The sequence below is a fragment of the Mus caroli genome, chromosome 9 (genome assembly GCF_900094665.2).
Source record: "Mus caroli chromosome 9, CAROLI_EIJ_v1.1, whole genome shotgun sequence".
Lineage (NCBI taxonomy): Eukaryota > Metazoa > Chordata > Mammalia > Rodentia > Muridae > Mus > Mus caroli.
In genome coordinates this window covers 27,846,680-27,859,364 of record NC_034578.1, presented here as the reverse complement: position 1 = coordinate 27,859,364, position 12,685 = coordinate 27,846,680, and the positions used below count along the sequence as shown (strand labels likewise).

The window sequence follows — 12,685 nt, the reverse complement described above, 5'->3', positions numbered from 1 at the left end:
CCTGGAACTCACTCTGTAGACCAGGCTGGCCTCGAACTCAGAAATCCGCCTGCCTCTGCCTCCCAAGTGCTGGGATTAAAGGCGTGTGCCACCACACCCGGCCCCAAGTAAGTCTTATTCCATCTGTGTCTACATAACCTACCAAACTCTTCCTCTACCCTTTATCTGCTCAAACAGAGCCATTCCCCCAAAATGAAATCAAATGTCATTCTTTAACAAATTTTGTCCAAATATCTATAACAATATGATTTTATACACAATATAATTTTACTAAAGACAGATTTTATTTGCCCCATTTAGAGATTCCTTAGTATCTGAAAAAGAATCTCACTACTCAGCCCAGGAAATTTCCTGCCTCTGCCTCCCATAAGCATGTTGTAGTGTCTCAGGAAACTATAATTATAGCTAATTTACCCAAATCTCTTGTCTCACAGACTATAAAACCCCAGTCAGTGACTCCTGGTTTTGTTTCCATTTTCTACATAATTACTACACACATGACATGAAATGCACATGCTCATACTCATATATACATAGATCTAAACATAATATAATAAGCATAATTTATCATAGTATTATAATTTTACACACACACACATTTATGATGGAAAATTTATGGGAAACCTAAGAATTATGAAAATGGTCACTTATACAGAGTAGAAACAGGAGACAAAATATAGTTAAGTTAGACGACATGACATAAGGGCCTAGAGACTGTTTTTTAGAAGTCTCACAGTGCTACCGCTGTTTATAATTACATTCAAGATTTAGCAAATAAAATGTGAACTAGTTCTGAAACAGTTCTGTAATATTATGTAGTCTTATTACGTAGAGCTGTGGTTACTGTAAGAGAATTAAGGCATCCTATTTACACAATTTTGGAGGCACCACATTCAAGGCCATGCCTTTGGTTATAACCATCTGACACACAGTGATATGCACACCTAGCCCTGTTCATGAGGCTGGTGTTTTAGGACTTCAACTTGAATGTCAAAAATCCAAACAAGTGTGGGAGCTGCACTATAAAAAACAGTCAGAAAGTAAACTTTATTATGTTGCATCCCTTTAATGACCTAAGGGCTACAACAAGAGCTCATATTTCAGAAAGAGAGGGGGAAGGAGGGAAGGACAACAAGAAACATATCAAACTGTTCAACTACAGACCCCCAGCACTAATAGGACTGATCTCTTCCATGACACACAACCACCACCTCTGTGGTCCCATCCACCACATCTCTGCATACAAGTCTCTAGTCTTAACTTTTCTAGCTACCACCCTCTCAGGTTCCAGGTGTACATTTCCAAAAGCACCAAGCAAATGCTTTACAGGCAATTTGGTCAAAGACAAAGTACTATCTGCATGTCCATTAATGAATACTAATGTTCATTCCCCAGGGTTCATTAAGATTATTAAGTGTAACAAGTTCCCAGGACACCCAGGTTTAAAACACAAAGGCTTTCCTTAACATCTATCTCTTTCTTACCCAATTCATAAAGTTACTAGTCCACCTCTGTAATAATTTCATATTTAACCTATCTTCATTGTCTCGCTGGTCTCCTCCTGCTCCTCCTCCTCCTCCTCCTTCTTTTTTGGTTTTTCGAGACAGGGTTTCTCTGTGTAGTTCTGGCTGTCCTGGAACTCACTTTGTGAGCCAGGCTGGCCTCGAACTCAGAAATCCGCCTGCCTCTGCATCCTGAGTGCTGGGATTAAAGGCGTGCACCACCACGCCCGGCTCCATCTCCTTTATATCCTAAAACATCACCATTGATCATAAATTAAATAAATATGCTATCCTATCCTATCCTATCCTATCCTATCCATCTTATCCTATCCTATCCTTAATGTTTTTTTTCTGTTGTAGGAACCCAGGGCCTCTGGTCCATGCCATTCACTACTCCCCAATCCAGGGACTATTCTATTCAGTGAATACAGAAATGCTAAGTCTTCCTACATGGTTTACCTGGCCCCACACCATCCCACTCTGCAGTTATTCAGTCTCCCTAAAAACTAGTTCTTACCAGATCACAGACCTCCACATAACAGTGTCTCGTGAATTAAACCCTCGGCTCCACACTGAATCCATTCCTATACGATGATGTTCTCCCTTGCCTGTACTTTCCCACGTTGGTTTCTATGCTTATGTGTCTCGTGAAATGCCATTCTCTCACCTTAACCCTCAAAATTCTACCTTTCAATGCTCAGTGAATGTTATACTCTTTCCCTCACAAACACAAAATAGTGTTTTCCAGGATTAGAACCCTCACAGTAAAAAGAAGCACAGTGCTCATGCCATCTTTCACCTTCCCTAAGACCACAAAGTATAGCCATCTGACCTCTCAGGCTTCAGAACCATCTGTGTTTGATCTTGCATTTGCCATGCGTACGATAGATGCCAGCCCTATATGACGTTCTCATCCTCAAGCCTTTCCCTATAGACAAATTTGCCACCAGTGTCACTATGGTCCATGAAGTCAGCACATGTACCCTGGAATTACCCTTGAACTAAGTCATTTCTCTCTGGTGCTCAGAACAAGTTTTCTGCTATCTCTTTAACTGTCTGCAAACAGCTGGGGAAACACAGAAGAAGGGTTCATCATCAACTCAATACCAAAGAGCACGGTGGAGCTCATACTATTACAGAAGTTAGAGTTCAGCTTCCACTAACCATGTCAACTGGTTCACAATCTCCTGTAACTCTAATTCCAGGGAACCCAAGGCCTCCGGCCTCCACGGACCCCAGACATATACATGCATAAGCATAACTGAAAATTTTAAACTAAAAAGGAGGAGTTGACCATGGCTGTCAGCAAGTGGCTATAAGGGAACAGCAACATCTCTATTTATATCTTATTGCCCCTGTCAAATACACTATCCAGTACAACATCAAAACTAAATATCTAGAAAAAAAGGACTATGTGCATCAAAAATAATAAAATATGCCTGCAGTAGTAGCCGAATCTGAAGGCTTTACATATTCCAGACACTATGCTGGGCACAATACATATATAATATTCCGTTTGCTCCTCATAAAAGCCATATACTACTACAAAACTACCAGAAATATCTCAGATTTCACATTTCATTATTTATATTTGCAAGTACATGATAAAGTGTTTTTGGTTTTTTCCTGGTACATCAGGCCATGAATTCGTATGGAATGGGCTCCAACAGCTCAGGCTCTTTTCGGTTAGTCCTCACAAAGTGTACTTCTCTGGGTGGCGCAGGCAGGCTGGCGCTTCAGCTGTGCCCAGGTGCCCTTCTCTTTGGCTTCCTTTTTCTTCTGGTCGTTCTCCTTCACCCGCTTCAGGAAGCTGTCCCTGCTCTTTGAGTGCTTGATGTGCTCAATCCGCACATTGATCCTCTTGGCCACAATTTTGTCCTTAACCTGCTTGTTGACAATGATGCCCACAGCATGCTAGGTGACATTGTAGACTCTTCCGGTTTTGCCGTGGTAGCACTTATGGGGTATTCCTTTTTGAACAGTGCCCATTCCCTTGATGTCTACAATATCACCCTTCCTGTAGATTCGAATGTATGTGGCCAAAGGAACAACGCCATGTTTCCTAAAAGGCCTAGAGAACATATACCGGGTGCCTTTCCTCTTTCCCTTTGTGTTTGTCATTTTGGCACGTTACTGGAAGATGGCTGCAGCGGCCAAAAGCGATAAAGTGTTTTTTAAGAATAGGATATGTCTTAATTTTAAAAAAAGTTCATTCACTCTTCATGTACATTTTACACATATCATATAGGTAGTTTTATATAAAACTCTTAATGCACCTGCATTTTGACTACAGCCCATCATATGAAACCAGGTGGGGCATTTTCCACTTGAAGCTTTATTGTAGCCCTCAAAAAGTCTCAGGTCTTGAAAACTTTAGAGTAGATATAATCAACCTGTACAACCCCCACCTTATAAATAAGAAAACTAGAGCAGAGAGTTAGCTATTCAAAGTTTAAAATATTTCAGTTGTAAATGATTCTGTAATTAGCATCTCTGTGTATACTGTTAGCTCCTTAGAATATTTCATTCTAATCTGGAAATTGTAACCGTCAAATAGCACAGATGCTTTGATAGTTTTTTATTCTTATTTTTGTGTTTCCTAAAGGAGTCTTGAAGAAACAACCAACAATGTGCAAGTGGAAAGGCTCTCCTGCTGCAGAGTCACCACACCATCACTTTCCCACTGTCCTGGTCCAGCCAGGCCCAGCACAGGCTTCACTCCTGGTCCTAAACCACTCACCTCAGTACCTCATGCCCTGTATTTGCAGTATTACTATAAAGATCTAAGAAACAAGGTGTCTAGTGAATTTATTGGAAGTTATTTTGTTATATTTACAGATAAAAAAAAAATCACCACAATCTATTCTCAAATATTCATTAAACTTTTGACAATATGCCTTCTATTTAATCAAAAACCTTTATTCACAGTTCACCAGAATCAGGTTCTCCTTCAGCAATATAGAACCACCGATCACTAGAAATAACTGATACTGAGATTAAACTATTGATGGTATGACCTACTTAAACAATTTCTAACCCAACCTTCTATAAACATTACAGATGTTTCATACGCACTCAAACCAATCTTCCAGAGAACCAACCCTAATATTGGATTGCACTTTGAAGGCACTCATCTACCTATCTGCCTCCTTCCATCTTGTCTTTACCTTTAATGACTCCACTAAAATGAGTCTGTTAGAGAAGCACATCCTAGTGCCAGTGTTGGTGGGGTCTGGAGGTAAGAGAAGCCACTTTCAGGTCAAAGGAAGCATCTCCCAGGTGGAGCATCCACTTCCCAGCCAGTAGGACCTTTACACCATAACTAGAGATCTTATCCACCATTCTCCTACACGCCCAAAGAGAGGGCTGTGCATCTAGCAAATGATTAACCATCAACGTTAAATGATTAAAGAAATCAATTTTTAAAACTATCACACGATTATCAGAATTGAGTAAAAACTACTACACATTCAGATAAATGTGCCTTCATTGCCAAGGATTTGACCATTAAAACATGGAAATGACGTGCAGATCCAGTTGGCATCATTATTTCCTGATTTATGACTTCAGACTAGCCTAGAAGACATTTTCTAGAATTTAAAAGAGACATATATGAGTAATATAACTACTCTAGCAATACTTTCTGGAGAAAAACATACCAAATTTTATTCACCTGCATTCAAAGAAGTGTCTGTCTCTAAAAACCAGTTTATTTCCTTCCAAATTTAATTAAGATTGCAGAGAAAAATTGTAGTAGAAGAAAAAGATTTAGTTTACAAAATACAGAAGTTGGAGGGGCGACCCGGGAGATGTGGCTCAGTTGGTAGAGGGCTTGCCTAGCATGCACAAAAACCTGGACTGGATCCCACCCACGTGTAAATTGGGTGTGGTGGAAATGGAGAATTAGAAGTTCACGGTAATCCTTGGCTACACAGCCACTTTGAGACTGTATTGGATGCATAAGACTGTCTCAAGGAAGAGAGAAAAAGAAGAGGACAGCCAGAAAAAAGCAATTTTCTATCTTTTAGAAAACCATTTTAACATAACACAAATGTATAACTTCTATATTCTAATCAATATATTTTCTGGGGAAAACAAAACCTCAAAACTGGATGGAGGGGATTACAGCTACTAAGTACAAAAATTCTACAGGTCCTAATGGACTTTCTCCTTTTACTCCTGTCTTCAACTTCACTGTTTAGTATTTCTAAGGGCAAGTAGATCAAGCCAAAGAAGCAAATTAAAAGTAAAATCTGAAAGCTTATCTGTTGTAGTCTATCTTACTATCTAAAATAGATCTGTGTTATATGATCACTTAAAATCCCACATCATTTTCAAGGAGAATGACATCCTTGGGATAAAACCCTGATAGTTTTACTTCATGTCTTGGCTCTCATTATTTTGACTACAGTATATATGAATATTTTAAACTTACTTCTAACCAAAATCTAAGGGAAGGCCATTGTAACATCTGATTACAGGCACCTGTCTAAGCAAGAGCTTTCTACACCTAAGTCTCCGCTAGCTTAAAGACATTAAAATTACAGTTAATTATTTTTAGTGGTATTGTTGGTACTTGCTACAGATTAAATACATGCTGATAACATGTACAGAGTAAGTATTTGAAAATACAGTTATTATTAGTTTCTTTCAAAAATCTAGTTGAATCTTCTCTCTCCTTCCTTGTATCCAACTTCCACAAACACCTAGCAATGCTCCCACCAATACTGCCAGTGACTCAGTATGAACTGAACACCTGGTTTCTCCTACATATTTGTGCTTGGCTAGTACTGGGTTCTAATGTGAGCATGCTGGATACTATATGCTGCACAAAACCAGTATGTACTGAATAAAATAGACATCGTATCTGCCTTCATGGAGCTTAGAGAGTCTACTTCCTCTTACACATAATTATTTAGCAAACACAATACCACTTAACTTGGCTCTTATAATAAATGATGTGGTGCAAGAATGATAATAATACACCTAAGCAGATAAAAAGAATAATGAGTTTTTATTAGATATATGGATACATTCAAAACAGAAGCACTCTAGAAGTCTTTAAAAACATACATTTTGTTGACAAGCTAAGACTCAAGCAACAACACAACAGCTTTGACTTAGAGTGGGATTATATCCTGATAAACCCACAGTATATAAAAAATATCATGAATCAAAAATGCTCATAATACACATAATTTACAAAGGATTATGATATCCAGGTACTGAGTTTATCAAGTACATACAGAGATAGGCCTTGCACAGACAGAAGATGTCTCTGTTTTAGGGGTGAAAACACACTCCAAAAGAGTCCGAAAAGCACTGGTAGCGCAGCACACACCCCTTGTTTTTCTTGTGTGTTTCCCCTTGTGATGAAATGGCTGATGGAAGACATAATTATGTGGATCACTAGTTTGGGAAAAATCCAAATTCAAAGACCAGTTTATAGTGCACTCCTGTAATCCCTATACTCGCAGATAAAGGCAGAAGTCTCAGTTCAAGCTAGTCTGGGTCCCATCTCAAAAATAAAAAAGATAAATGAATAAATTGCCGTTCTCTTGTATGATATGTAGTTTATGTTCCACTACTGAGACAAAGAAAACCTTGAGCAGGCTACAAAGGTGGTGGTAATGGTGGTTGTGGTGGGAGGGGGGAGGGTTGTGGGGGGGGTTGTGGGGGGGTTGTGGTGGTGGTGGTGGTGGTGGTGGTTGTGGTAGTGGTGGTGGTGGTGGTGGTGGTAGTGTTTCACCAAACGACAATATACAGAGAGGTGTTGCTGCTGCTGTTTAATGTCTTTAAGAGGGAAAAACTCATCACATGAAGATGAGCACATATAGCAATAGAAGCTAACCCAGAAGCGTCAATTTCAAGAGATCTTACAGTTTTGAAAGAACTAGTGTTAAAAAAAAACACCATTTCTGCACATTTAACTGCTATTAAAAGTCAACTGCTGCTTCAGTCACAACTGCAACTCTGAGCCGAGACCCTGCTACAAGAAAGTAGTTCCCCATAGTAGCCAGGTTTTCTGCCACATGCAAACCTATCCAAACCATTTTCAATAAGTATATTCATGAACCTGCTACAACTCAAAGGGACTGACTACAGGAAAGATAGCAATAAACAAAAGCCAATGTACTCATTCAAGAAACCTGACTACACAGGGAGGCAAATGAAGTATCAGAAACATCTGATACCCACCAAGACTCAGGGCCTTTATTACAAAACCCATTTATGAAAACACCTAGAGGCAGCAACACCAGCAGCACTTTGAAATCCAAGACAACCAGAGCTACACCCTGCCTTGCACTTAACCAGCTATTTGATATCAATTAGTGTTCTTCATTAAACCTGATGTAACAACCTTGCAAAAACACCAAGAAGGCAGATTTCTCTGTCGCTATTACACTTCAATCAGACACGATAAAATGATGGAGTCACCTACTGCTTAGAGTATTTTAGGCTGCTATTTTCTCTAATAATGCCACATGAATACAACCTCAGGAGTTAACAAAGACACCTCAGTTTACATGCTGAGTGACTACTAGCTTCAAACCCTGAACACTTTCGTCTTAATAATGGCAGGCTTGATGAGTAAAGATAGCACTTTACTAAAAGCACAGCAAGCAAATGTACTTTAGAAGCAGCACACTGTTACTAAGAACTCATTCTGATGACTTCTCCTTCTCGCTCCACAAACCACTCTGCTTTGCTCTAGTCAAAGTCTTCATTCCTAGCCTATAGCACATGCATCTCTGAAACTAATCTAGGCCTCAACTGTTCAAGTGTTTACTACCTTTGAATTTCAGTCAAAATTTCCTTGTTATTTGGAGGCTGAAGAGATGTCTCAGAGGGTACAAACTCTTACTACTCCTACAGAGGATAGAGCTTGGTTTCCGGTATACACGTGGTAGCTCACAATCCCCCAATTCTAGGGAAGCACACACCTTCTTCTAGCCTCCACAGGCAGTAGGCGTGCACATGGTAACTACGCGCTCATGTATGCCACATCCAAACATAAAATAATAGACAAATAAATCTTAAAGGATTTGTGGTATTTTTCATCCATTTGAAGAGCTAATATTAACTATTATAGCATTAAACACAGAAGCAAGAAGGAAGTTACCAATGACATATCTTATTTAACTCTCAAAGGAAATCCTGGAAGGAAAGCAACCTCTCTAGAATTATACAATTAGTGGCAATTTCAACCAGGGTCTGAATCAAGCTAATTTTAACTCCAGACAGTGCCCTTACCTTGCTCAAGTCTTAAAAAAAACCCTCAAGGATGGAGTACGGCAGTTAGCAGTAGAGCCTGTGCTCACATGGTGCAAACCTGGTGTCAATTCCAGGTAACATTTCAGATTACAAAAATAAAGCTTCTTCATTATCCAAACTCACCCAAAAAAATGGACAAAGAAAACTATAACTGTCCATCTTTTTGCTTATAAATATAAACATTGCTTATATCTCAGGATTTTTCTTTATAAAATAGAAACTCAAGTGTTTGGAAATAATTTTATTCTTTACTTTTTTAAACATAGTTCTGGGTACTGAGCATGCTAGGCAAACTTTTATCTCCAGCCTTTCTGTTAGGGGTTCCAGAGTCTCAATAAATTGCCTAGACTCGCTTCAAGCTTCAGATCTCCCTAAGCAGTGAAGTGGAAACTAAGGAGTCTTTGGAAAGTCATTTGAGTTGGATGGTTTTTGCTGGGGCAAACACATGAAGGAATGTTTTCCTATAGTGGACACAGGTGAAAGACTAAGGCAGACTCATGAAGAGATGTTGGATGCATGATGACGAATTCCTTGCTAACGACACACATGTATTGGTGTGGTTTCACATTCCACCTTGCCACAGAGGTGTGGGAACTTTGCCAGACAGATGTAATGCAAAGCGCTAGACTGCATTTACCCTGCACCACCATTGAGTGCTGGGCTTGAGTGAAAAACCACTGGGCTGAAGCTAAAGCTGGAGTTCCCAAGCTCATGGGCATCCAGGTGCCATTGGAAACCACATAGAGTCAGAAATGAAGGGGATCCATGGGCCTGGGGGAGGCCAGGGCTGGGGAGGGGGGTTACCAAATTCCTGAACATTCAGACAACCGCTGGGTCACTGCATCTGGGTCATGGGGAGCTGGGAATGCAGGCTGGGAAGCCAGGGGCTGGGGACGGGGTGAAGAGGCAACTCTGGTTTAGTTCTTCTAGGATTGTCCTTAGCAGCGGTTGTCTAGGAGTGTGGAGGGACCTTTTGCAGGACACTTAAGATGGTGTAGCTCTGTAGAGGCTCTGTAGACAAAGGCTTCCTCCATGCTCCCCACAGTAGTTCTTCAGAGAGACAGTCCTGGGTTCCAAACTGGTTATTGATTGTTCATCGTGGAAAGTGGGTACATACCACCTTCTCAGGATGGACCAGAGATTAAATACCTTTTGCAGGAAGGAATGTCCTGAGGAGGAAAGCTTATTGGTTAAACCCTCAGGGCCTCTAGATAACTCATTAGCATGGAGAACTAATTTCTGATCTACCTAACCATAGGTCAAGTTCCTATGTAGGGAGTGTGATCATGTGACAGGGACCTGGTCAGAAGCAGGTGAAGCACCTACTGTACTCTCAGAGGTTCCAGGGCTTCCAACCCATTCAACCTTACCAAGTTTCCTGTCATAGTCCAATGGCCCACATATTGGTCTGCCTTACATTGCATAGTTGAGCTCCATTTGTCAGGACTCCATAGAGAAACAACCTCCACCCTGGGGGCCGCACCAAAACACTTCTGCAGTTTCTTGTCACTTTCGCAGACTTGAGCTGATTAGCAGAGTGATATCACCTGAGACAGGCACAGTGCTGAGGCAAGACCCATGGAGGACACATGCTTGTTTGGAGAGACATAAATAGGACTTGACAGACAGTGATGGAGGCTGAGCTAGGCTTGCTTATATAGCTGTGCAACGCTTGCGGGTCTCTCGTCTTCTCTGACCTTTTCTGAGAGAGGCACAGCCAAGAACATTTCCTGGTATTCATTCCTGCTGGTCCTTCCTGCTGCTGATTTGTGCTGAGGCTGAGGCCTGGCTGTCTCTGCCACCACTGCTGATTCACATTTGCTATCCTAACTCTACCAAACTGGACAGCTAGTGTATCCTTGAAGTGTTTCCGAGTGGCTCAAGCTGCCACTGCTAACCTGTGAACTTCCAGACTACAGACGGGAGTTGCTCCAACGAACCATTTCTAAATAGGTCCACTTCCCCCATATCTTTTCTTTTCCACTACCTCTGGAGGGTGGTAGGCTAGAGGGGAGTTAAAGTGCTTAAGAACCACCATTGAAAATAGGCGTTAAAAAGTTAAAGTTCCTTTACAGTTTGACATTTCTTATATTCATGTGCATCCTTAAATCTGACTATACATATGATTCATTTGATGTTTTCTTTTTTTATTAGATATTTTCTTCATTTACATTTCAAATGCTATCCCAAAAGTATACCCTCCCCCAGCCCTGCTCCCCTACCCACTCACTCCCACTTCTTAGCCCTGGTGTTCCCCTGTACTGGGGCATATAAAGTTTGCAAGACCAAGGGGCCTCTCTTCCCAATGATGGCCGACTAGGCCATCTTCTTCTACATATGCAGCTAGAGACACGAGCTCTGGGGGTACTGGTTAGTCCATATTGTTGTTCCACCTATAGGGCTGCAGACCCCTTCAGCTCCTTGGGTGCTTTCTCTAGCTCCTGTGGGCCCTGTGATCCATCCAATAGCTGACTGTGAGCATCCACTTCTGTATTTGCCAGGCACTGGCAAAGCCTCACAGGAGACAGCTATTTCTATGTTGCTTTCTATTTCTTACACTTTTATTTTCATTTGTGACTCTGTGTGTGTGTGTGTGTGTGTGTGTGTTGGTATGTGTGCATGAACACATGTGCGTGCATATAATTTAAGTGCATGACATATTCTTCCTTTTTCGTATTTAATCATTACAAGCCTGTACATGCAAGCCTGAGTTGTGATTCGGTTTCGGGTAGAGATGCAGAACTGGAATAAAGACAGTTTTGTATGTACTAGGTAAGTTCTCCTCCTCCTGCTACAAGTGCAGCTCTATGACTTTGTTCTCAACTACTAACTACTTAAAAAATTCTTTTTGTGTATGAGTGTGTATGTGTAGTTGTATGTTCATTTTTAAACATAAGCTTTCCTTCCTATTAATCTTTTAAGACAGAATCATAGGATGCTGGCAAGATGGTGCAGTGAAGGCTATAAGGCTCTAAATTCAATCCCTAGACTCCATATAAAGGTAGAAAGAACTGATTCCACCAATCATCCTCTGACCTACACATATGCATCATGGCACACATACAGACATGTATCATGCACACACAAATGATAACAATGATGATGGTGATGATGATGATGATAAAGAAAAAGTCTAACTACTGGGTCAAAAGTAATGTTTTAAGGTTCTTGATACATATTTCTAAATTGCCCTACAGAAAAAAAAAAGCAGGTATAAATTCTACTGTTGGGAGCTATTAAGACAACACTATTGTCCTGATCTCTGAATTGGGCCTCTCCCCCCCCCCCAGAAGTACTTCCTCCTTTGCTTGTGCATTTCCTCTGCCCCATTCCTCCTGCTGAGAAGTACTTCCTCCTTTGCTTGTGCATTTCCTCTGCCCCATTCCTCCTGCTGAGAAGTACTTCCTCCTTTGCTTGTGCATTTAAGCCTTGAGCCTTGCTGAATACAGTGACACCTTGATGCTACTCAGACTGTTTACGTGTTGTCCTCGCACTTGGTGTCTGTCTCTCCCTCCCCCCATTTGGTTCTTAGGAGAAGGTCCCCTCGAGACCCTCATATAACTGGACCTGCTGGACGGGTCATTCTACTGCTATGTTATCTTTGTCTTTGGTTTGGTTTGGTTTGGTTTGGTTTGGTTTGGTTTGGTTTGGTTTTGGAGACAAGCTCTCACACTGTAGATCAGGCTGTTCTAGATCTCACTACATAGAATAGGTTGGCATGAAACTCATAGAGATCTGCCTGGCCATGCCCCTGCCTCCCAAATGCTGGCATTAAAGGCATGCACCATCATATGCAGCTTATTTTTGTCTTTTAAAGAGTTGCTTGTACAACTAATGTTAAAATATTAGCACTCAGCCGGGCGTGGTGGCGCATGCCTTTAATCCCAGCACTTGGGAGGCAGAGGCAG

General features: G+C 41.0%; 1 protein-coding gene and 1 pseudogene across 1 annotated transcript in view; both read right to left on the bottom strand.

The window, feature by feature from the left end:
* The window catches only part of Arhgap32 (Rho GTPase activating protein 32), a 223,456-nt gene that overhangs the window by 174,587 nt on the left and 36,184 nt on the right, over window positions 1-12,685 (bottom strand). The window lies entirely within an intron of this gene.
* LOC115031941 lies at window positions 1,934-7,007 on the bottom strand (annotated as a pseudogene).